This window comes from Pseudonaja textilis, chromosome 1 (genome assembly GCF_049901715.1).
Source record: "Pseudonaja textilis isolate UNSWEBS1 chromosome 1, rPseTex1.2, whole genome shotgun sequence".
NCBI lineage: Eukaryota > Metazoa > Chordata > Lepidosauria > Squamata > Elapidae > Pseudonaja > Pseudonaja textilis.
Window position 1 is genome coordinate 163,221,720 of NC_141990.1, and position 25,703 is coordinate 163,247,422.

The following is a 25,703-nucleotide window of genomic DNA, read 5'->3' on the forward strand; positions in this document are numbered from 1 at the left end:
GTAGCAGATGCAGTTTAAATATCTTTTGGTATCTGTGGATGATAAACACATCCTTAATATATTTGTCAAGGTTCAGACAGCATTGAGACAACTCTGATGTTTGTTCGTAGTGTTAAAAGGTGTCTCAGATGCCACTTTAGAAGATGTGATCTAAACATTGATTACTATTGTGTTGCCTGACCTTCAGGTAGCCTGTAGTCTTACCTTCTTGTCTGAGAATCACTGAGGTTGAATTCTTACTAAAGGAAAAATTAAACTCAAACTGTCTCAGGGAAGCAGACTGATAAAGGTTAGGTAAACATAACAGTCCTTGAGAAATGAAAGGAACAAAGAATTACGATTAGTATTTAATTAGCATTATGTCTGATATAACACTACCTAACATCCCCAATACATGGAATTTATCAGTGTAATAAGAATTGTGAACTCTTTGCACATAGAGGGATAAGATTGGGTAAAGGAGTTATTATATAACTTTGGGAGCATAAATCTTTACCTGATTTGCAGTAGTAGACTGCTGATAACATGTTGTTTATTAACATTTGAATTAGTGCTTAATCTGGATAAGTTCTGAACAGGATACAAATTTCCAGGTTATTTTTCATTTCAGTTTCTATATCACATTCTCATTTTTGTTGTTATATATACATTTTGTTTCAACAAAGTATAAAATATATTAATAATAGACAATGCAGTTTTCTACATGGCCTATTCAAGAAATGTTGCCAAATATTTCTTCACAGAGTCCCTTTGCCACCATGAGTTTTGAGACTTTTCTACAAGTGTTCCTTCCTCCTCTTTCCCACATGCATGTTTAATATTGGAATGGGTTTGCACTCTTTTTAGAAAAATCCGAAAGACATGCAGGCTTTCAGAAGTTGTGGAAACTTCATAACTGGAAGCTTTCAAGGAGAGACTGCACTGCCATTTCTCAGAAATAGTGTAGGTTTTCCAGCTTAGGTGGGAGGTTGGACTAGATGACCTACAAGGTCCCTTCCAACTCTGTTAATCTGTTAATCTGCTTGTATCTGTAATTGTATTCTCTATTCAGATGATCACTATAAAGTTATATATAGCTTATTCTTGAATTTATTGAATCATATCAATAAGTTCAAGAATCATATCAATAAGTTCAAGGATAAGTTCCACTCAGTTGGAAGGCACCATTTAGGTCACTTAAGTCCTGCTCAAATTGCAAAAATCCAGATAAAAGCCTCAGCCTGAATGTGTCCAATGAAGAGGGAAATATTACCTCTTACTGCTGGGTAATAGCTCCACAATCAAATTGTTATTTCTCTTAGAAATATTTCCTAAACTGATTTGTTACTACATTAAAATTTTATTATAGTCAATGTCTGAAAATCAGGTGTAATAAATAAAAGCCGATAAAACACTCAACAATTTTTATATTAAGAAAGGTTATGTTGCAGATGCACATTTTTGTTCTTTGATAGTTATTTTCTCGTATCATATCCATTTGTTCTAAGTAGTAAAAAACTTTCACACAGAACAGGTGACTTTAAGATTTCTATCAGATATAAGATAGATTACCTAAATATCTTCAGTATGACTGGGAAGGATTTTTAAAGTAATGTCTAGAGTAGCCATTGCCTCAAATTGGAATAAATGATGCATCCTAAAAAAAAACATGCTCCATGAGTTTGTAAGCATTGTTTTTGTTTTACTTTTAATGTACTGGAAATTTTGGATGAAGGGAGTACATTGACAGGAGCCTCAGAAAAGGCTCGCTTATAATTGGTGTAAGGTAATAAAAATATTTTATAGGCACGAATCTGGATTTCTCTCGGCCATCTATGTCTCTAGTTTGTTTCCTAAATATGTCCTTGGTTTTATCCAAATTGAAAATTAACTGGAACTCTGGAGACCAACAAATTAGATGCATCTTACTTATTATGTACTGTACATCTATCAACAAGATATCAACAAGATTGAAAACAGTCTTTTGAAATCATCCCATCTGGAGAGAAATCATCCCATCTGGAGCTTGGTTAATTTTTTAGCCATGTAAATCAGTTGCCAGATCTCCATTCTGCTGGGTCCTGTCTCCAGTCTTAACATTGCAGTGGGCACTCAGGTATCAAAATTTTAAACCTCATGCAGAGCCAGATTTTAGGTTGATAGTATAGGACAAGTGCAGCATTTTGGAAGTAATAGGAGTTTCCCAACCTCATTTATTGTGAGTTCATTAGTTATTGAATACTGTGAAACACTTGAAACACTTCTTCCCATATTTCTTTGCCGCTTGGGCTAAGTTGACATTTATAAGATAAGTTGTCAACTGATTCATCTGTAGTATCTCTTGAAAGTTCATATCTGTATTCTATTTTATTCCTTTTCCAGCACCGCTCACTCCAACCCCCAGGTCCTTTAAACATTAACAGAGGTCTGAGACTGCAGTTTTGAGGTAATGTTTATGCAGGATATAACTCCTTATTCAATTGCAATATTTCAGTCATCGGACCCAGCCCTTCATTAGACCTTTCCCAGCTTCTTTTACTTTGAGCATCCGTGCACAGTAAAGGCAGCAAAGGCCACGAGCAGGAGAACAGAGAAATACAGGAATTGTTGTTCCTCCAGGGATTCTGCTGAAAACAAGGGGAAAAATTACAGAAAAAATATTTGAAGAATTTACTCTGGTCTGTGTTCTTTATATTTTTTATTGAGATAGAGATAGGCTCCATTTATATTCCCAGCAGGTTCACTTGTTTTCTGCAAATTTTGCACAGTTACATTGCAAGCAGTTCAATACTGGGATTTGCTGTCAACAAAAGAAGGGAAGACCTCCTGGTACTTCCTATCTTTAAACAACTAAAGTTGATTTTTATTTCTTAAATGGTATTGATTCATACGGCTAATGATAGGCTGCATAAACGTGTTCTTTGTGCTTTCTTGTGGATAGAATGCCTTGGAAAATTACAATTAGCTGTATCTAAAATGCTTGAAACCTATTGTATTGCACAAACCTGCTGTCAAACTCATGCTATGTCAAAAAAAGCAATAGAAACACATGCTTGCCCTCCTGGGTAGAGACCGGAGGTACTAATACTATGGCAATGAAGATGACTAATGAGTCGGCATATGAGGTTGTCCATGGAATGCTGCATTCACTGTTCAAGCCACTTGTTGAATGGCCTTGTCTCTTATCTGATTGAACTTTGTGAGATTTCTGTCTCTATTTTTTATAGCATACACAAATTAAAAATCCAGAGAGCAAGAGGAAAAAAAGAGCCCGAGTGTTGCCATTCAGATAGACTAGAACTGAGGACTCTATACTAAAATTACTTCCCTATGCACATATTAAGTAATAGATGTGATGTATACCATTTTGTAGAGTATAGAAATCACTTCAGTACCATAAACAGGTACTGTTTAGTTGCCATTTTCCAGATAGCCATAATTCAATGTGGCCTGCTATGCTTTCCTAACTTGAGCATCACTGCATTCTGCAGCACTGTGGAATGCTACAAAAGGCTGCAGGGTTTGAATTAGGGAAACGCAGCAAACTGCTTCATTACTGGGCTGCACAGCACCATCCTAGATGTGGCCATCATTTTAACTCAGATTCTTTAATATTTATTTCTATTTGGCAATATATTAATCAGTTGGATTTTCCTTTAGCTTTGTTTGACACTGTAACCAGACTACCATTATCGGGAGCTGCCATGTCCAATGTATATTTTACCCAAGCTGCCTCTATCCTATTCTTGAATATATGTTGAATAATTGACAATTGATTTCAGGGAGCCTTATAACTCAAGTCATTTTTATTCTGACATGAAGCATTTAGGGGACTGGTCCCATTATCTCATATAGTAGGAGGACCCAGATGGAAGAGAAATAACAGTAGGTTGCTTAGTGGAGAATACATGTTTAGCCATCTAGGACTTGATTCCTCAATTGATTTGCATTAGTTACAGATGAAATAGCTCTTTTATGAGACTCCAGAATCCATTGAAATACTGCTATATAAGCCATCAAACTTAGTCAAGCATACAAAAATGGTAATACCTAGAATCATAGAAATTATAGATCTTTGCCTTATCATTTACTTTCAGTTTGATGGGTAGATATGCAAACAAATCAGAGGACTCTATGACATTATTCATCTCAGTATTTACAACTAGGATAGTCATATAAAATGTGAAGCAATAGCCCTCTCACACATACATCCAAAATGTGGATGTATTAAATGGACAACACCTTTGTCATAAGAGAAAATGGCAATTAGAGGATACACATAGCATAATAACATCTTTAATGAAATCAAATTCAGAAGAAAAAAAGAAAATAACACACTACTGTTCCTTCATATTCTCATCAGCAGAGAAACAAAAGTGACATACTTCAAACTCATATACTTAGAAAAACAATACAGACAAACCAAGTGTTGCATTATCAGCACATCTGCCCTTGAGAAAAGCTGACTAAGATGATCAAAAACACACCACAGTGACACAGAATTTAAAAGGGGGAAATTACCTTTATAGCACCCTTCAATGCAATGGGTAGCCATGTTATGCAGGAATTTAGGTGTGACTCAGTAGAAATAAAAGATGAAGTCCTGATGTCTCTTGATAAGCCAAAACAGATAAAGTATAGAAGATATAAGAATACTCAAGTACACTTTTTGTGGTTTTGGTCACTTGCTTATCTTACAGTCTTGTTTTTTCTTGTGGCACTTTCCACAGCCTTGAAGGCCTACTGAGGCCTGAACTTTACTTCTGCCATCTCGACATATGTACCTTTTAACGGTTAAAATTTAACCAATCATCAAACAGATTCTTGATCAACACCCACTCAACTTCATTAAAAAGTGCCTTTCAATACAATCAATCAGAATGCAACCATCAGAACCCATGAAAAGAATTATCCTCCCATCATCAAAATGTCTCAGTAATTATCAACAGATTACTTCATTGTGTAGGTATCACATTAGCCTAGAAATCAGCAAAATCTTTTCAAAGCATCTTGAGTCAAACTCAAGAATTTCAACAATGAGACAATGCGGAACAGGAACTATTTACAATATGTAATGCAAATTTTAAAAAATTCATCATGTAGGAACACAAGGAAAACATGCAGTGAGAAGACAGGATGAAAATTCTATAGTTTCATAGCAAATTGACAAATGAAGCTACAAATTCAACTGGGAAATCAAACTAAAGTCACAAATGCAAGAGAATTTTAAAAGCCTGGCATTCTGACAGATCAATTACTATCTAATGAGACAAACCTGGTGTATAGAGTATTTAAAAAACAAAAGCCCAAGGAAGAAACAAAGAGCCTAGACACATCTTCACTAATCATACATCCAGCAATCTCCACAAAAATAGGAGGGGTCCAAAATAATGCAATGGAGAGAAACAATTTATGATAAAACAATCTAGCCAACAAAACCAGACAGGCTGGTTAGGAGCAGGCACATAAACTATAATAATCCTGATCTAGAGAGGTAGGATAAACTTCCAGGCCTCATCTTTTGTGGCAAAGCACTAATGATATTAGTCTGGCAATGAAACATTTGCAAAAAGAAAACAAATTGGGCAAACATCAAGATCTGAAACAGTGGTTGGAAGTAGCTACAGTTACATACACTCAAGTTATCGTGGCATATTTTTCTCCTTGTTTAAAAGTTTAGCGCTTGGAGTAGTATTACATAGTTAGAAACAATATTACATTCATATCATAAGTTAAATATAGTGGTTATGTCATTACAATTGTGGCAAGTTCTTAAAGAGATGGGAGTACCAGACTATCTTATTTGTCTCTTGAGAAACCTATAGGTGGGTCAAGAAGCAACAGTGACAACTGGACACAGAACCACTGATTGGTTCAAAATTGGGAAATGAGTCTGGCAAGGCTGTATACTGTTGCCCTACTTATTTAATTTATATGCAGAGCACATCATGAGAAAGGCAGGGCTAGATGAATCAAAAGTTGAAATTAAGATTGCCAGAAGAAATATCAACAACCTCAGACATGCAGATGATGCTACTCTAATGGCAGAAAGTGAAGAGGAACTAAAGAGCCTCTTGATGCAGGTGGAGAAGGAGAATGCAAAAGTTGGCTTGAAACTCTACATTAAGAAAACTAAGATCATGGCATCTGGCCCTCTCAATCCCTGACAAATAGATGGGGAAGAAATGGAGGTAGTGACAGATTTTATTTTCCTGGCCTCCAAGATTACCATAGATGGGGACTACAGCCAAGAAATTAAAAGATGCTTGCTCTTGGGGAGGAAAGCTATGGAAAATCTAGACAGCATACTAAAAAGCATCCTGCCAACAAAAGTGTGTATAGTCAAGGCTATGGTTTTCCCAGTTGCAATGTATGGCTGTGAAAGTTAGACCATAAGAAAGGCTGAGTGCAAAGAATTGAGGCCTTTGAACTATGGTGCTGGAGAAGACTCCTGCGAGTCCCTTGGACTGCAAAGCGATCAAACCGGTCTAGTGGACAACAACCCTGCATCAAACTGATACCCTGACAGCTCTTCAGAAAGCCAGATCCTGAAGATAAAATTCAAATACTTTGTCCACCTAATGAGGACTCACTGGAGAAGAGCCTAATGCTGGGAATGATTGAGGGCAAAAGAAGAAGAAGGGGACAACAGAGAAGGAGGTGGCTGGATGTGAGCTTAAATGGACTCCAGAAGATGGTAGAGGACAGGAATGTCTGGAGGAACGTTGTCCATGGGGTCATGAAGGATCGGACACGGCTTCACAACTAACAACAACATTATAATGACATCATAAACAATATATATATTTCCATGGACATTTTCTCTTTCAGAAGACTCCATTGCATTTTCAGGATGCTTATTTCTGAAATGGGATGTGCAGTTTTCACATTGATTCAATATCAGTAACGCAGTGTCTGTGTCTCAATTGTCTTTTTAAAAAGGTTCTGCAACTCCCAGTCAAGCAGCTGTCACTTGTCAAGAATTCGTATTTGCTATTGAGAATATGTAAATGTGCTGCTAGTTAAATTTTGTTGATCCCCAGGAATAGATGTCATAGAAATAACTTCATGTTTTCAATTTTAATTTTAGACTTTAGATTTGTCCATGATTTGCACATTCGAAGAGCTTTCTGAACTATTTCCTGAGATAATGCATTATATCTCAGTTAAGTTTGTATGGAACTGACCACGAAATATGTTCACTTAATGGCCACTGTCAGGGAAATTTAGTTTTATGCAAACACATTTGCTTTCCCTTAAAGTATCAAAGACAAAATTGTCAGCTTGTTCCAAGTTTTGTGATAAATGCATTTCTTAGTGAGGATTTGACTTTGTATCATGAATGCATTTCTTGCTGAGGGAAAGTGTTAAAAGATATAGTTTCTTTTGCATTTTACTTTGTTAAAAAATTCTTTTTAGTAAATGAGGTTTACATCTAAAGTAGAAGAATCTGGTGAATCATATTTCTTTACTACTGATACAGCAGCCACTGTCTAAAATTGCATCTATATACAGTATGTTGCTTCTTTAGACATTTATTTTTCTGTACTGTTAGTTCTAAAAGTGACTGTCACATCATTCAGAATATATAATTACAGATGCTTCCTAATTTCATGGTTTCAGTTAAATAATAGAAGAAAGGGTACATTGGAGAAATGCTTTGTTGTTATTAATGGCAGGACTTCATCTGCTAATCCCAATGATTATACACTTACCTTAGAAATACTGACTGCACTTAATAGGAATGTAATAAAGATGAAGTTGCTTTCTTCATCTAGTCAATCAGTGGCTACTTTCTCCAACTGAAATAGAAATAAGGCTAGGTCTCGCTATCACAACAGCTCCAAATCCTTTTGAAATATGGTGTGTAGGGATTTCATTGCTCTGTTCTGTCAATAACAAAATGCTCTGTGCAGGGATGGTCACTCAGATCTCTTTCTGTACCAGATTGATACAGTCATATAGGGAATTAGTCTTTGGCTCCAAGTCCATATACTGGATCAAATACATTCATTTGTAATGCTTGCCTCCATGAAAAGAAATCTGTTGAAATAAGATAGATGGAAAATCAAGTAATCTTACTCAGTTTTTTATTGTTATTGTACCAGTAGCTTTGCTCAATCTCATCCTAGGCAGATTCAATGTTTCACTTGAAAATAAGAAATTATTATTTTTGACATGGAGACCTATGCCTGTTTTATGGGTATATGAATTTGATTGTGGGAAGAGTTTTTTTCCTTATAAAAGAAAGAAAAATATTTTATTTAGGCAGATACATTTATATAAAGGACAGCTCCAAGGAAGCTGTTTCAGGCAATCCTTTGCAATGGCAGCTGCAGTAGGGAGACATATAGGGGATGATTTGGCTTCAGAGCATGCATAGAGCTGCAGAGAAGGAAGGTCTGATCCAGAGCTTCCTTCCAGGCCTGAGGCATGTAGGGATGAGCAAAGTGGACAGCAGAGGAGGTTGGTGTGGCTCGCTGGGAGGCAGGATGTTCCCACAGGTGAATTCTTGCACCTGGTGAGGATTCTTATTTCACAGCCATCACTAGCAAGTGATGCCTTATTGGGAACTACCCCTGTGATATCTGAAATTCTGTCCATTTGTACCCTGAACTCCTGCCTGAGGAAACTCTGTGCCTTCAAATCTGAACCATCTGTCTTCTTACCCATGACCCTAAGACCTTTGGATTGTGATCTGATGGCACTTCTAATTGTGTATGTGGTTGCATACAAGCTCTGCCTACTGCTCCTCGCAAACGCCCAAACTAAAGTTAAGTCTTTTGCAAGCAAATTGTGCGTGCAGTGCAGATGCATGGCCTGGAATAAGACAATTTATTCTGTTTACACTGGCCTGATAAAAATCCTGATTCTGCTTTCTCTTTTTGGATAGATAGACAGGCACTTGCATACATATACACATCTCTTGATTCACCAGGTATGACTAAAAACACAAATGTGGTCTTTTTTTAATGACAACTATAGTATGAGTGTCCTTCAATATATAAAATAGTCAGAGTTTCTGTATATGAAGAAACATTATTCTGGCTTGTTCTGCACATGGAAATGGATTCCAGCTGGCATTTTATTTATAACAAAAAGATATTGAGTCTGTGGGAAAATCTTTAGTTAGATCATTAAATTGGAAGAGGCTATTTTAGTCCATCAAATCCAACACTGTTCATTGTCGCAATCCAAATTAAAGCACCCCAGTCAGCTGACTGCCTGGCCTCTATTTAACACATCCAGTAGTGGGGAACCCTCTGCTCTTGATAATAGGATCCATTATTGAACTAATTACGGTATTAGGGCATTTTTTTACATTGGAAAAATAGGAATCTGCCTTTTTGTAACTGAAATCCATTATCCTGTGTCCCATACTCTAGACTGATGGAGAGAAAATCTTGGTACTCTGTTTGGCATCCTTTCAGTTACTTAAAAAATGCTGTCATGTTCTCATTTTCTTCTCTAAGCTAAACATTCCCAATCATAAAATATCTTATCCTAGGATGTTTTTTGTTCTATTAAGTATAAAACAGATTCTTCTAGGAATCTGTTTTAATGTATCTGAATTCAAGTGTGGTGATGAGAACTAGATAAAATAACCCTAGGTGGTGAGCAAACAGTGCAAGTCAAAAGGGCGTTACATCCTTTGATTTCAGATCTGTTGATGTAGCCTAACATTGCACATATTCATCTTTTCAATGAAGTTATGTGACTATTTAATGGCATCTGGTTGTTCCTGTCTCTGAGAGAGAAAAAAATCATATTATTTAGAAGATATTTTCAATAAAAAATAGATCCAAAGCTTAAATTTATCTAAGACATATAGTCCTACAATAGGAAAAAGCAATGTCTTGTATGCCCTTGTGGGACTGGAAGACAGATTTTCAAGAGAATCTGTGTTAAGGATTTTCCAAGAGATCCTTAATTAGAACTACTTAATTGGGTTCATATGTTTTAACTGGAAAAGGCTATAGCTTCACTCTGTTTAAACTATCTTCAAATCACATTGTATACCTTGGGGTCAGCAGCTTTGTAATATGTCCTCCCACAGGTCAGTCCCAAGCTTGATTATTCTGATTTGTTCCATGTAAGGCAAATAGGCTGACACAGAGATAATGTGTGGAAAGAGAGGGAGTCCTTCTATTTGGGCTCTGCTGAGAAGAAACTCCTAAAACTGTTATTGAGGGAAATGCTATTTTGCTGTGCACTTCTGTATGGGAGCTTCAGTATGTTCTTCTGCCAAAAATGGTGATATTCCCAGCTGGGACAGCTGAGTTAAGTAGCCTGGCTTTCTTATAAGTTTCTAAGATGTTTTCCTTTCTGTGAGAGTATGCATCTTGTATATCTCCAGTTGAAGACTAAAGTGGCACAACCTAGCTCCAGACTGAGCTTTTCTACCTCCATGTAAGTTAGACCTTAAGAAACATAACCAGGGATGGGATTCAAATTTCTTAACAACCGGTTCTGTGGGTGTGGCCTAATTTGTGGGTGCGGCTTGGTGGTCATGTGACTGGATGGGCATGGCTTGCTGACTGGGTGTGGCTTGGTGGTCATGTGACTGGCTGGGCTTGTATGTAAATATTGTAAATATTTATGTAAATGTTTAATGTTTTTATAAAAAAGAGCAACTTTTACCCAAAATCAGGCAATGCAGGCAGGCAGATTGAGTTGCTCACAGAATCACAGATTCACTTACAGGTCTACCATTCTGCAATAGGCTACCTGAGCCTGCACTGAAAAATAGAAGCTTCAGTCCTAAGGAAGCTTCAGCTCAGCTTTTAGGTTAGCTAGAAAGCAAGAAATCCAATGATTTCCTGCTTTGTGGCTATTCTAAATCTCTCGGCACAGCAGAATAGCTGATGGTCAGGGGGAAAAATAAAGGAAAAATGGCAACTTAGTAGGCAAGTTTGATGGCGCACACACCAGGTAAGGAGTGAGTGGATGGGTCGGGGAGGGGCCAGCTAGTGGTGCAATTTGCCGGTTCTCCGAATTGGGCAGAATCATAATAACTGGTTCTTTGGAACTAGTCCGACCAAGTAGAATCCTACCTCTGAACATAACTGCTTATTGTTTTGTAAATGTAAGGAAAGAGAGTTTTTAAAAATGATCACAGGTTTTAGAGCTTCAAGCAAGATTTAATAATGATTTTAAGTTTCAATTAGAAATTGAATCCCTTTCTTTTTAAAAATTATATAGTTTCCAATAATACTCTTCCCTAGTTCATTAAATCAGTAAATGAATTTAGCAGATATTAGTTTTGAGCTTTATTAATTGTGACTTGTTTTTCATTATGAGATAATTGTCAGTTGCAAAACATAAATGCTGCATATCTGACTGGTGACAAAGGTTTCCAAGAAAGAAGGCAGAGAAAAGGGAAAAACAGTCAGTTCCATCAGAAATGTCTTTTACAGTTTGGTTATACAGAATAACAGAGGTGGAAGGGACCTTAGAGTCCTACTGATCCAATCCCCTGCTCAAGCAGGAGACCCAATATTTAAACATTTCAAAAGGATAACATTTTGTGCCCACAGTTATTTTTTTAAAACCTGGGTGGAGAAAAGTGCAGAGAATAAAAGGGGAAAAATCATTGTATTTTTTCTTTGCTATCATATGCTGTTGACCTGAAATAACATGGTTGGATTGTGAGTGATGGATGATGGAAAAAACTCCTTTGTTGTGGAGTTCATTTCTAACTGGTTTCAGAATCAATCGATATTCGTGATCCAGTGCTAAAATATCTCATAAGATGTGTAAGCAGCTCATAGCCTGGAGGCCATGCTCCAATAGACAGAGTTCTTGAAAGAAAAATGGTGGCTTATTTCTGAGTGTGACAGTGAAATTAGCATTCTTTGCCTCATCAAGGCATGTTGCAGGAAGGAGTGAGTCTAAAAAAAATATGTGGGATAATGTGGCATAAAGAAAGGACAGAGAAAAATAAGGGGGGATGGAAAAGACTCTACTTAACTCGTTTTCCTTTCTTCTGTACCAAATCATCCCCAACTCTGTTTTCTCCTCTGCACCACCAATGGAAATGATATTGTCATTATCACCAGCATGATTTTTACTTGTTTGGTTCTTTTTCTGTTGTTTACTGGGCAAAAGGACTAAAATGGCGCATTGCATTGATTCTTGACTGAGATGCTTTTTATTGCCTCATGAAGACAAACTTCAATTTTACTCTGAAAGAAGTTTCTAATATAAATGGGCAATAGATCAGGAAATCAGAAGGAAGTGCAAATGAAGGGCTCAGGTGAGACATATTGGGTGGAGCAGTTCAGAGAAGCCTACAGCAAGAACTGAAAGCCTATGGTCATTGGGGGGGCGGGGGCACAAAAGAAGTCTGCCCACATGGCTAAATCTAGCATGGTGGATTTCCTGCCACAGCCTTTTGAGAATTCAGCTCAGGTCGGTTATCTTGCCTTCAAGTACAATTTCTATTTATTCTGACCTTGCAAATTGACATAGCATAACTGAAGCAATGCATCAGGTTCAAGCACTCACATGGAGCCGAAGGAGCTTCCTATATTGGAAACATATCCACTTGCTTAGATTTGGAACCTAGGCAGAATACTATTCTTCCCTGTTTCTCTTTATATATGATGGGTGCTATGGTAGTAATATAAGCCATTAACCAGATTATAAATTCATATCTACATGCATATCTCAAAGCAGTCTAAAAATAACTTCAGAAATAGTAACAGCATAAAATCTTTTAAAGGTTATTACAAATGCTTGTTGGCATAAAGACTATCTTGGACACAGTCATTTGGGCGTAGTAAAACCTTGAATTGATTATTTGAGGGAAAGGGGGAGTTTCTGAATTTATGTTGTTGGTATATTGTTTTAACATGCTTTTTCAGTATATAATGTAGTAATTAAACAATGATGTGAATAATGCAAATACTATAAATTATGGCATTCATTGAAAGAGGTAAAATAAATGTTCTCCTGTTTCATCTGGAATCCTCTAAATGGAAGTCTTTGAAACCATTTCAACAAGCTCAGCATTCAACTGCTAAACCTGATTGAAGTTGGTTGACTGGATTATCATTTACTAATGTGTCTTTAGCCTTTGGCTATAATAAGGATTCATATATTCACTTTTTAAAATTTTTCTTTAGATTTACAAAAGATCACCTTTCTGACAACAATTCCTTGATGTCTGGAATAATACCACATTTCCAATTTCTCAACATGATTTTTTTAGCTATCTCCATGCCTATTTGCAGTTATGGGTCTGCCATTCAGTGACTAAGAAAGTAGAGTGTCATTGTCCAGTATTGATTCTAGCTTTTTAATCATGTGTTTCACCTATGAGTGGTTTGAGTTCTCCTATTGCTAAGTCCAAAAATAATGATGAAGATGGCTATAAAAATGCAGAGGTTGGGAATGCTAAATTAACTTCATCTGCTGTTTGATGCTTTCATTCCACTCTATTCATCTCAAACCTGCTCTGACAAAAAAAATATTAAAACAAAATTATGAACAGTGACATGGCATTAATTATCCAATTGATAGCAAGTGATTTTTTTTAACTGAAAACCCCAATTAACCAAACTGTCAGCTTTAAAATTCAGCTGTCACATTTCATGGAAGGGGTGGTGGAGGAGGAGTTGAAAAGTTCAAGGTTATTCTGTATGTTGTATTAAGAAATTCCAGTTGCAGTTAATTGGTTCTCGTGATTTATGAAGTGTAGAAGTGGGAGGAGAGAAGGGAGGAGAGAAGGTGGATTCTGTGTAATGCACAAAAATAATTTCACTTTGGGAAATTGCCTTTGACATGCCAGATGTGTTTCTAAATAAATCAATTGGAGAGAAAATGTCTCAGAGTGATTGATATCATGGATACTTTCTGGATGCCTTACACAAACATTTAAACAATATCAATTAACCAAAATATAGATTAAAAATTCCAATTTTATTTTTATTCAGAAACTTACATAATTTAGAATGTTACTTTTGGAATGCTTTCTTATTTTAATTAGTACTGATTAAAATATTTTCAGGGACACAGTGGCTCAGTGGCTAAGACACTGAGCTTGTCGATCAGAAAGGTTGGCAGTTTGGCGGTTCGAATCCCTAGCAATGCGTAATGGAGTGAGCTCCCATTACTTGTCCCAGCTTCTGCCAACCTAGCAGTTTGAAAGCAAGTAAAAATGCAAGTAGAAAAATAAGGACCACTTTGGTGGAAAGGTAACAGCGTTCTGTGCGCCTTTGGCGATTAGTCATGCTGGGCACGTGACCATGGAGACATCTTCGGACAGCACTGGCTTTTTGGCTTTATAACGGAGATGAGCACCGCCCCCTAGAGCCAGAAACGACTAGCACATATGTGTGAAGGGAACCTTTACCTTTACTTTAAAATATTTTTAAGATTTAATTCTATTTGTTTACAAATAGAAGGGGAGTAAAAGTTATATGAATGTTTTGCTTGGGGCTTTGCCTAGATTTGATTTTCTTATGTAATGAAAGCTATAGTATATGTGTTTAAAAGTTAGTGAACTTTTTTGAATGTTCAGTATTTCTGCATCAGTATGACTAAAACATGATCTGTTTTCATAGTCCTGAAACTATGTCAAACAAGGCTGTGTCACTTAAATAGGCACTTTAGGAAGCAAACATCAGATTCTGTGAAATCCTATCTAGATCCTTTCTCATCATACCATTTATTTTCCTCTCTCTTTCTAAGGTCTGCCTGTACTTGCTTCTGAACTGATATATTAATTTTTTTAAAATACTCATAAAAGAAGTATTCGTATTGGAAACTGATTTATCTCAAATAAGCAAGATCCTATGGAATTGTTTAAATGTCTCATAATAGTTGAAGACATAAAAGAGTGAATGTCAAGTAGGAAAGAAACCTTGACAGCGAGTTCCTTTTACTATGATACACAAACAGCAAGTCAAGCATAAACAAAAAATGAACACAGAAAGGTTATAGCTGTGGTGTGCTGGTAAATATTTAAGAACCGGCTGAGCCACTGCTGCTACTATACTCCTAGGCTGTGCTGATCAGTACACTTGGCATAAAGGTTTAGGTTTGTTCTCAATTGGCTTGTACAATTCCAGAAAATTTAGCAATCAGTTTTCATAAGCTTGGTCTGAGTTGACTTTAGCAGACTATACTAGAATAAATTTTAGGATAGACATTCGCACCCTGTAGCTTGAGGAGCACAGGGGATTTTCAAATACTACAGGTTCAGTCTCCAAAAAGTTATTAACAAATTGCAATTTTCAATGTGGCAGAAAGTTAAATTTTGTGTGTGTGTGTGTGTATAGAAAAAAATAATATTAGCTGTTTAAGTACCGTATATACTCGAGTATAAGCCGAGTTTTTCAGCACATTTTTTGTGCTGAAAAAAACCCCCTCGGCTTATACTTGAGTGAGATTCCCTCTGAAAAAAAAATGGTGTGGAGCTCCGGAGCTGGGCAGCCGCTTCCCTGCTTCCGTGTTTCCTTTGCAACTTGTAAGCATGGGGGTAATCGGAAGCAGAAAAGTTATTGCATGAGGATATAGTTTTTTCTTTATTTAACTGTTTTTTTTGGGGGGGGAAAGACCCACCGTCATGTGAGAATGCTCAGACACGAAATCTATCCGCCTGAAAATAAGTGTGTGTGTGTGTGTGGGGGGATTTTAACAGAGGGAAGACATAGGGAGAAGGCAAAAGCGACGGAAGATCCTTCAGGGGAAACTGAGGGGAGACTCACCCTTGGTCCAGATGAGCCCCCTTCCCGCCCTAAGGAAGCAGAGGCAGCCAGCAAGGGCAGGCAAGCCCGCCGCGGACTCCGTCCATCCTCGCTCCCACCCACCCACCCAAAGCCACGAAGTCCCCCAATCACGCAGCCCAGAATTGCCCTCGCCTCAGGGGGCAGCAACGACGCCCGATGTTTCCTGAAACAAGAAGCTCCACCGTGCAATGAAAGTGCCCTGGCTCTAGGCTCAGAAAACAACGCGAGCTGAGGTGGCTTCGTTTCCTCAGCCCTAGCTGCTTTCAGTCCTCTCGGGAGGAGGAAGAGGAGGAGGTGGTGGCGGCGGCTCGCGTTGTTTTCTGAGCTCTAGGCATGGCTTCGGCTCCGCTAGGCTTCATTTTCTCAGCCCCAGCTGCTTTCAGTCCGCTCGGGAGGAGGGGGAGGAGGTGGTGGCAGCGGCTCGCGTTGTTTTCTAGGCTCTAGGCTCTAGGCTTGCGATCTCAGAAAACAATGCAAGCCGAGGTAACCGTATCCTCAGCCCCAGCTGCTTTCAGTCCGCTCGGGAGGAGGGGAGGAGGTGGTGGCAGTGGCTCGCGTTGTTTTCTGAGCTCTAGGCCCGTAGAGCTCAGAAAACAATGTGAGCCGCCACCACCTCCTCCCCTCCTCCGAGCGGACTGAAAGCAGCTGGGGCTGAGGAAACGAGCCAGCTAGGCTCGCGTTGTTTTCTGAGATCGCAAGCCTAGAGCCTAGAGCTCAGAAAACAACGCGAGCCGCCGCCACCACCTCCTCCTCTTCCTCCTCCCGAGAGGACTGAAAGCAGCTGGGGCTGATGAAACGAAGCCACCTCGGCTCGCGTTGTTTTCTGAGATCACGAACCAGGTCGCTTTCATTGCACGGCGGAGCTTCTTGTTTCAGGAAACACTGGGCGTCGTTGCTGCCCCCTGAGGGGAGGGCGATTCTGGGCTGCGCGATTGGGGGACTTCGTGGCTTTGGGTGGGTGGGTGGAAGCGAGGATGGACGGAGTCCGCGAAGCGGGGCTTGCCTGCCCTTACTGGCTGCTTCTGCTTCCTTAGGGGCAGGGAAGGGGGCTCATCTGGACCAAGGGTGAGCCTCCCCCTCAGTTTCCCCTGAAGGATCTTCCGTCGCTTTTGCCTTCTCCCTATGTCTTCCCTCTGTTAAAATCCCGCCCCCCCCACACACACTTATTTTCAGGCGGATAGATTTCGTGTCTGAGCATTCTCACATGACGGTGGGTCTTTCCCCCCCATAAAAACAGTTAAATAAAGAAAAAACAATATATTCTCATGCAAGAACTTTTCTGCTTCCGATTACCCCCATGCTTACAAGTTGCAGAGGAAACACGGAAGCAGGGAAGCGGCTGCCCAGCTCCGGAGCTCCACACCATTTTTCTTTCAGAGGGAATCTCACTCGAGTATAAGTCGAGGGGTTTTTTTTCAGCACAAAAAATGTGCTGAAAAACTCGGCTTATACTCGAGTCAATAAGTTTTCCCAGTTTTTTGTGGCAAAATTAGGTGCCTCGGTTTATATTCAGGTCGACTTTTACTCGAGTATATACGGTAGATTTAAATGGAATTAGAATTAATTCAAATCTACTTTTGATTTGATCCTACCTGATTTTTGATGCCATGCCACTCAGTGTTCAAATGTGCTCAGATTCAGAAGATATATTTATCTCTGACCTAGTATCAGATACACTGCCATCTTTTTTATAGTTGAAGGAAGTAAGCAGAACAAGGACCATCTAATTAATAAGCTTTCCAACAGAACTGAAGGAATAAGGGGTAAAAATCCTACCTGCGTCCTTGGCAGAACAAGAGAGATTGAGAATAGCATGCAATAGTAATCTACAGAGAGCACAGAATATGATAGGCCTTTCTTTAGGTTTTTTTTGTCAGTTCCTAAGCAACCTATAACCAGAGCTTGTAATAAGTTCTACACCCTGAGTGACCACTGTTATTATACTGAATGAAAATTGACCCTTAGTTATTCTGTAATGGATTCTCTGACATTGCTATCTCAACAGAAATTTGTAGCTTCCATTTGAGATTTGAAACAAATGTGAATCTTTTCTTTCATGTCCCAAGAAAGTGAAATGGAAATTTCACCTGTTTACTATAAAGCAGGCAGAGCAACACTAGGGAATATAAGTCTGATAATGATTTGATCATTTTAGAAACCAGCTGGCACATTTTAGGCTCATTCCTTGCATTTCTCCATCTGTACAAAATTATAATTCATGTATATATGAAAATAGTTAACTAACATGTCACTATATGCAAAGGAATCCTAGAAACCTCAAACAAGAGTGTCCTATAATTCCAATAAATGGCAAAGACTTCAGTAGATTTGCCTTTCAATAGTCTTTATTTCTGCACTTTAATTATAATTATGCTGATGCTGAATGAATGCTTTTCAAATAGATCTTTCTCTGTGTTGATAACATAATAGGCTCACCTAGGTTTGTGAGAAAAGACTGTTTATATACTGCATTTGGCATCAAGATATTAAGGATTAACTAGAAATAAACTTCACAAAACCAAACATTTATATATTTTTCAATGGATATTGAAGTGACATGCAACTTGAAAAAAACTTGCCTCTCTGTAAATGTTAGCTCACCAGTTTCTTTTGTGGCCAAAGCAATCAAATTAATCAGAATAGAGCTAGAAGGGATCTTGGATTCTTCTAGTTAAACCCCTGCTCAAGCTGGAGACTCTACAGTACTATTTCAACAAGAGTCCAGACTCTCCTTAAAAACCTCCAGTGATGAAGCACCTACAAGTTCAACAAGCTGTTGTACTAGTTAATTGTCTGACTGTTAGGAAGTTTATCCTTAGTTCCAGATTGCTTCTCTCCTTGATTAGTTTCCATCATTGTTTCTTGTCCTGTCTATAGGTGCTTTGGAAAATAAATGGACCCCCTCCTGTTTGTGGCAACCTCTTAAATACTGGGATATCTCTATGATGTCACCCCTTGTCCTTTTCTCTAGACTAACCAAACCCAAATCCTGCAACCATTTTTCCTATGTTTCATATGTCCCCAGGCTTTTAATCAAAATTGATTACTCTTCTGTGCACTTTTTCCAAAGCCTGAACATCTGTTTTGTAATGTGGTGACCAAAATTGGATGCAGTATTCCAGGTGTGGCCTTACTATGGTTTTATAAAGAGGTAACTAATACTTCATGTGTTTTTGATTCTGTGTTTCTGTTTTATACAACTAAGGATACTATTGGCTTTTTTGGCTGCTGCTGCATACTGCTGACTCAGGTTTAAGAGATCGTCCACCAGGACTCCAAGGTCCCTCTCACATTACTGTTTCTGAGCCAGGTTTCACCTACTTGTATGTTTGGGTTTTTCTGGCCTATGTTTAAAACCTTGTTTTTCTCCACATTAAATTCCATGCTGTTGGAAAGGGCCTATTGTTCAAGTCTGTCAAAACCATTTTGGACTGTGAGCTTGCCTTCCGGGTGGTTGGCTATTCCTACCAGCTTAATGTAAATTGCAAATTTGATGAGTTCCCCCTTCTTTTCCCTTATCTAAGACTATTATGAACATATTGAAGAATACTTGGACCTAAGATGAAACCCTATGGCACCCCACTGCTTGCTTCCCTCCATGTAGATGTAGTATCATTGAGGACGACTCATTGAACATGGTTTGTCAGTCAGTCTCAAATCCAATTGGTAGTGATGCTGTCTATCCAACGTTATTCTAGCTTACCAAGGAGTACACTTTGGTCTACTTTGCCAAATGCCTTACTGAAGTCTAAGTATGCTATGCCCACAGTATTTTGCTGGTCTATTAATTTAGTCACTTTGTCAGAGAAGGAAATAAGATTGGTTTGACATGATCTGTTTTTAACAAACCTGTGCTGGATTTTAGTTGTAACTTTCCTTGTATCTAGATGTCCACAGATGTGTTTTTTATTATCTTTTCCAGTATCTTCCCAGGTATTGATGTTAGACTGATTGGTCTGTAGTTCTCTGGGTCTATTCCCCCCCCCCCGCCTTTTGAAGATGGGAACAACATCAGCTCTTTTCCAAACCTCAGGTGCTCTAGGATTTTTTAAAATATATGGTACAATAGTTCTGAAATAACATCTGCCAGCTTCTTCAGAACTCGAGGATGTAAACCATCAGATCACAGTGGTTTATATTTGTCAAGATCAGAAGGGTGTTCTCTAACTTTTTTTTTTCTTATTGTAAGTTTTATTTCTAGTCTGTCTTTTACAGGTTTTTAGTAAGTTGGGCTGTAGTTTCTTTTTGGGTGAAGAGTGATGCAAAAATGAGTTTAGCAGCTCAGCTTTCTTTCTAATGCCTGTTACTTTCTTGCCATAATCAATCATTAATCAATCATTATAATTATAAATATAATCAATCAATCTCCTTATGCTGCGTCACCTGTAAAGTCATGAAATAAATTATTAACCAATCCATTATCCTCCACTTAAAGACAAACAACCTACTCTTTAATAAACAATTTGGTTTCAGAAAAAAACTATCCTGTAATCTGCAACTCTTACACTGCAAAAACATATGGACTACACAACTCGATCAGGGCAAAGCAATAGACACAATCTACATAGACTTCTGTAAAGCCTTTGATTCAGTGGTACACAACAAACTACTCCTAAAATTAAAATCTTATGGTATCTCTGGACACCTGCATTACTGGATAGAAGCATTCCTGTCAAACAACAAATGGTCAAAATTGGGAGCGTCCTATCAAATTCTGTACTTGTCAATAGTGGTGTCTCCCAAGGCAGTGTTCTAGAACCAACTCTCTTCATACTCTACATAAATGACCTCTGTGATCATATTAAGAGCAACTGTGTTCTCTTCGCTGTTGATATAAAGCTGTTCAATACCACAGACAATACTGCTACCCTTCAAAAAGATCTTGACTATGTATCAGAATGGTCAAACAAATGACAACTTCAAATCTCAACAAATAAATGCTTTGTCTTACATATTGGCAAAAAAAAATCAGAAAATAAAATACAAGCTGAATAGTCAAGACCTTGCTGATGATCCAAGCTCTGTAAAGGACCTTGGAATACTCATCTCTAATGATCTAAGTGCTAGAGCCCACTATAACTACATAGCCAAAAAGGCATTAACCTAATCCTACGTAGCTTTTTCTCTGGTAATATCACACTACTAACGAGAGCATACAAAACATTTGCTAGACCAATATTTGAATACAGCTCATCAGTCTGGAACCCACATTATGTATCTGATATTAGCACAGTTGAGAAAGTCCAGAAATATTTCACAAGAAGAGTTCTCCACTCCTCTACACATTGTAGAACACCTTATGCCACCAGACTTGAAATTCTAGACCTAGAAAACCTTGAATTACACCATCTTCGGTCTGATCTGAGTATGGTATATAAAATCATACATTGCAATGACTTACCTGTCAATGAATACTTCAGCTTCAACCATAACAACACAAGAGCACACAATAGATATAAATTCAAGGTTAACCACACCAAACTTGATTGCAGAAAATACAACTTCAGCAACAGAGTGGTCAATGTCTGGAATACTCTACCTGACTCTGTGGTTTCTTCCCCCAAAACTTTAACCTTAGACTGTCTACTATTGACCTCACCCCTTTCCTAAGAGGTCTGTAGGGGGCGTGCATAAGCGCACCATACCGTCCCTGTCCTATTGTTTCTTTTATTTTTCTTATATGTACCCATTTCATGTATTCATAACTATATATATACTTACACCGATTATCTTGTAAGCAATTGATAAATCAAAATAAATAAATAAATAACATTAGTGGACCTACTGTTTCCTTGACTTTTTTCTTGTTATTGATATGTTGAAAGAAAGTTTTTAAAATTACCTTTGATTTTTATAGCAAGTCTTTGTTTATTCTGAGCCTTAACTTTCCTGACTTCATGTTTGCAGATTCAGGCTATATGCTGGTATTCTGCTTGAATTATGCGTCCCTCTTTCCAATTTTTTGTACTTGTTCCTTTTATCTTTCAGTGTATCAGTGTATCTCACCTATTGTGCGACCATGCTAGTTTCTTCTTGGATTTCTCGTTTTTCTTTTTCAATAGTATTATGCTGGACTGGACTTTTATGATCATATTTTTCAGAGTTTCCCATGCTTCTTGGGTTGTTTTTCCTTTAGGATTTTCATCCATGGAATTTTTCTTAGGCTTTCTCTGAGTTTGTTGAAATCAGCTCTTCTAAAGTTTAAGACACTGGCTGGATTATGTTCTATTGTTTGTGTTTGTTTGCATTATATTGAATTCCAGTATGACATGGACACTCTCACCCAAAGTTCTGGCAACTTCAACTCCCTCTTCTCTATTAGTAAGAATTAGATCTAGTATAGTTTTTCCTCTAGTTTCCTCCTCTAGCTTTTGGATCACAAAGTTGTCAGCTAGGTTGGTTAGGAATCTGTTTGATCTCCTACTTGCTGCAATTTGTCTCCCAGTTGATAGCAAGGCAGTTAAAGTCTCCCATTACTACTGTGGTGTATTTCCTACATACATTTGTTTGTAAGCAGAATATGATCAAAATCTGGAAATATATATATTATTTCCAACACTGTTCATTGAAGAATCAGTGTTAATTATTGAAATTATCAAAAAGCATATCACACTCTGAGAATCAATCTCTCTTTTGATTAATCTTTGGATGTGGAAAATTCAATCCTAGTTGGATTGTAGAATAAAAAACCCACTAAGCTCCCAGGTTCCCTGTATGAGTGCTGGAAGAAAGGGAGTCCAATTGTGGTGGGGAGGAAGAGACAGTGGGTGGGCATTTCCAAGGCTGGTGTCATTAAAGAGAACTGCGTGATACAGATGACTTCCTACGACTGCTGGAGGCCAGATTTGAGGAGACAGAGGATGACCCGTATGCAGAAGATGAACTCAAGGGGTTGAAGTCCCTTTGCTATTCTCAATCTGTGGCTGCCCTCCTGCCACCAGATGGTCGGGCCCCACTTGTCTAGCCAGGAAAGTCCCAGTATGACTGCATCTGTCATTTTGGGAGCCACTACAAAATGAATTGTTTCCCAGTGCTCTTCTAGCTCTAGTCTCACTGGTTCAGTTCGAACAAGTAGATGGCTCCCCGTTGAGGAATTGAACTCCAGTCTCCTGTGTGTCAGACAGGGATACTTACCACTATACTAACGAGGGATTCCATCAGGGACTTTGGGGCCTTGGCCTGTGCCCAGTCCCACATCCAATTCACACTTCCCAGTTCATTCAAGGGCCTTCTCCCTTTCTGGGCTTGGGGATGGGGAAACTCAGCCTCAGAGGCTTTAGGAACTGCCTTTTCCCACCAGGACTTATCTGGGTTTGTTTCTTCCCCTGGAGCAGGGGAATTCGCTTTGGAATTCAAGGAGGGATGTTTTGCAGCTTTAATTATGCTGTCAGCTTCCATTTGCTTCTGGCTGGAGTTCAAGTCTGTTTCTCCCCCTAATAAATCAACCTTTTTCCTCTGACAGAGTCAGCTGGCTGTCAGGACTCCAATATGCACCCCCATTCAAATCATAAGTCTCTAGCTGCTCTCTCAGAGGAAAAAGATTGATTTATTAGGAGTTGACATGTTGGCATTTCCCAGTTGCAGCTGGCTGAGACATATTATTTATTTCACCCTTGACCCTGGATGTATATTCTCCAATGAGACACATCCATAGCCAAGAGTCTTCAATCGTCCTCTCCAGTAATAATTTTGTGTGCCAGATGCTTCAGTTGCCAAGTTATTATCTGAAGCATTTAAGGAATGCACTGCTTTCCCCCACTCCCTTTCTGCTGGCAACTAAAAAGACCAAATAAGTATTTTTTTTAGTTGACAGATGGTCCTAGAGGGAGACAGAGACCTGTAAACCTTGCCTCCCCATGGTTCTAATTCTTAAAAATTTTGGGGAGTTGCGCGCATGAGACGCTGGGGGAATTGAAGCCTGGAGTGAGAGGAGAGCGCGGGCTGATTGGCTGGGGAAGGAGTATTGGAGCAGCTAGGGAATGACTCAGCTTCCAATGCTCATGTGGGGCATCTGGGAGCTTAGCAGCAGCATGTTGCATGCTTTTCACTATAAGCAGCCCAGGCTGGAAAACATATGGCTATGGCGGACTTGTCCTCCTTAACAAACCTGCTGGTGGCCTCTGGGCTCTGGACAGTCAGCTGCAGCCAGAGCCAGGCTTGGTGACAGAATGGCAATGGCTTGGAGTTTGAAATCCAGCAGAAGAAACCCTGGCAGAGAGGTGGATCAATCTCCCCCTCTCCCCTTCCTTGTGGAAGGGCCATCGCCATGGGCAATGTGGGGAGAATTGACTCTCAGCAGACAGACCTCAGGGTGCACAATATGTAACTCAAGCTCCCAATGCCTGAACTGGGTGAGCTGGAAGAGAGATTTGCTGCCCTGCTGGTGAGTGTGGACCAAGTGGGCTTTTTATTTTTTCCCTCCACCTCCCCATCCCAATCCAGTGCAGTGCAGACAGCCCAATGAAGGCAGAGAAGGGGGGTTTCCATTGGCCCTTCTCTTCTTTTCCCCTAGTCTCCTCGTGATCTTTAGATGAGCTTTTATTTTGTCAGCCCAAGAGTGGGGGAAGGAGCTCGGAATGGTATGTCTCTGCAGCATCCATTGTTTGCCAACAGGCAGGCAATGTGGAGGAGGAGGTGGTGGCCAGCCAGTGTCTCAGAGTGGAGAGCAGGTTGCTCCCCGAGTGACAGAGTCATGGCCAGCTGCATCAACAAAGGCCGGAAGTAGCCACCCGCTGTTTCCTGCTGCAAAAATCTTTTTAAAACCCCGACTATCAGGCAGCAAATCCCAGCAAGACATAAAGCACCGGAGAATCAACCCCAGCAGCTTGTCTCCACCGCAGTGCTTCCCAGACATGGCTTACAGCTCTGAGCTGAAAGCGGTGGGAGGCGAGGGTTTTCTTGAGCACAAACATTCTGCAATGAAGCTGAAATGCTGTCACCAGGCAGGGAGCTGGGCCATGTCGGAGGAGATTGACAAAGGAGGGCTCGCCAGACAGGAAGGGAGCTGGGCTTACTATATTTTCTGGGTAAAATCCCCAACAGAAATATTTCTGGCTTCAAATCAATATGCTTTTTTAATCATTTTTTCCAACCATGTATGTATTTTTGTCCAGTGTTTTTTTCTTTTCGACAAGTACACCACATATGATAATACAGTATAATCCAGGTATCTCGTGACACTTCCAGCATTTAAGCCAACTTATCTTTAAATGTCTTTGCCAACCACGCTGGTGCAAAATGCCATCTATAAAACTTCTTATACAAATTTTCTTTGTATGCAGTTGACATTGTTAATTTATAGTCCCTGTCCCAAATTTTTTGCCATTTTTCTAATTCAATTGTATAACCAAAGTTTTTTGCCCATATTATCATTGTTTCCTTTACTTCGTTCATCTTCCAATTTAATGTATAACAGGTGGTTGTATGTGGTTTTTTAAATCAAATTTTCTTCTGCCCATTAGTATCTTGTCTAGTTCTGTTAGTTCTTTATAAAACCATATAGTTTTGCATCTTTCTCATATCTAGAATGTATCTACACTTGTGAATACCATGTCATATCAATCCCTTGATTGCTCAATTCTTGTTTATTTTTGAGTTCCCCTTTCTCATTCAAAATATCTTTATATCTAACAATATTTTCTATGGTAACGACATTTGGGTGAACCAGTGCTTCTATTGTTGAAAGCCAAACTGGCATCCTCAAATAGTGTTGTTCTTTGACTTTTTCCCATTCTAGCAATAATGCATTACTAATACAATGCCTTTGAAAGTAACCATGTATTTTATTTTCCCCATACCACAAGAAGGCATGCCATCCCAATTGCAAATCATATCCCTCCAAAGTCAATAGTCTTTTATTCCTCAATACAATCCATTCTTTCACCCAAGTGAATACTGCAGCCTAATAATATAACTCCCAATTCGGTAACCCAAAGCCTCCTCTATTTCTCGAATCTTGCAACATTTTTAGACTTATTCTTGTTTTTTTTC

General features: G+C 38.9%; 1 protein-coding gene and 1 long non-coding RNA gene across 5 annotated transcripts in view; one reads left to right on the forward strand and one right to left on the reverse strand.

Annotated features, from left to right (window-relative positions):
* ERBB4 (erb-b2 receptor tyrosine kinase 4) overlaps positions 1–25,703 on the forward strand; it is a 918,585-nt gene that overhangs the window by 264,026 nt on the left and 628,856 nt on the right. The gene's annotated exons all lie outside the window — the stretch shown is intronic.
* Positions 214–17,560, reverse strand: LOC148127900 (uncharacterized). Its single transcript, XR_015741202.1, has 3 exons — positions 17,490–17,560; positions 2,519–2,603; positions 214–309 (listed from the first exon to the last, which is right to left on the reverse strand). It is a non-coding gene; the product is annotated as an uncharacterized LOC148127900 (long non-coding RNA).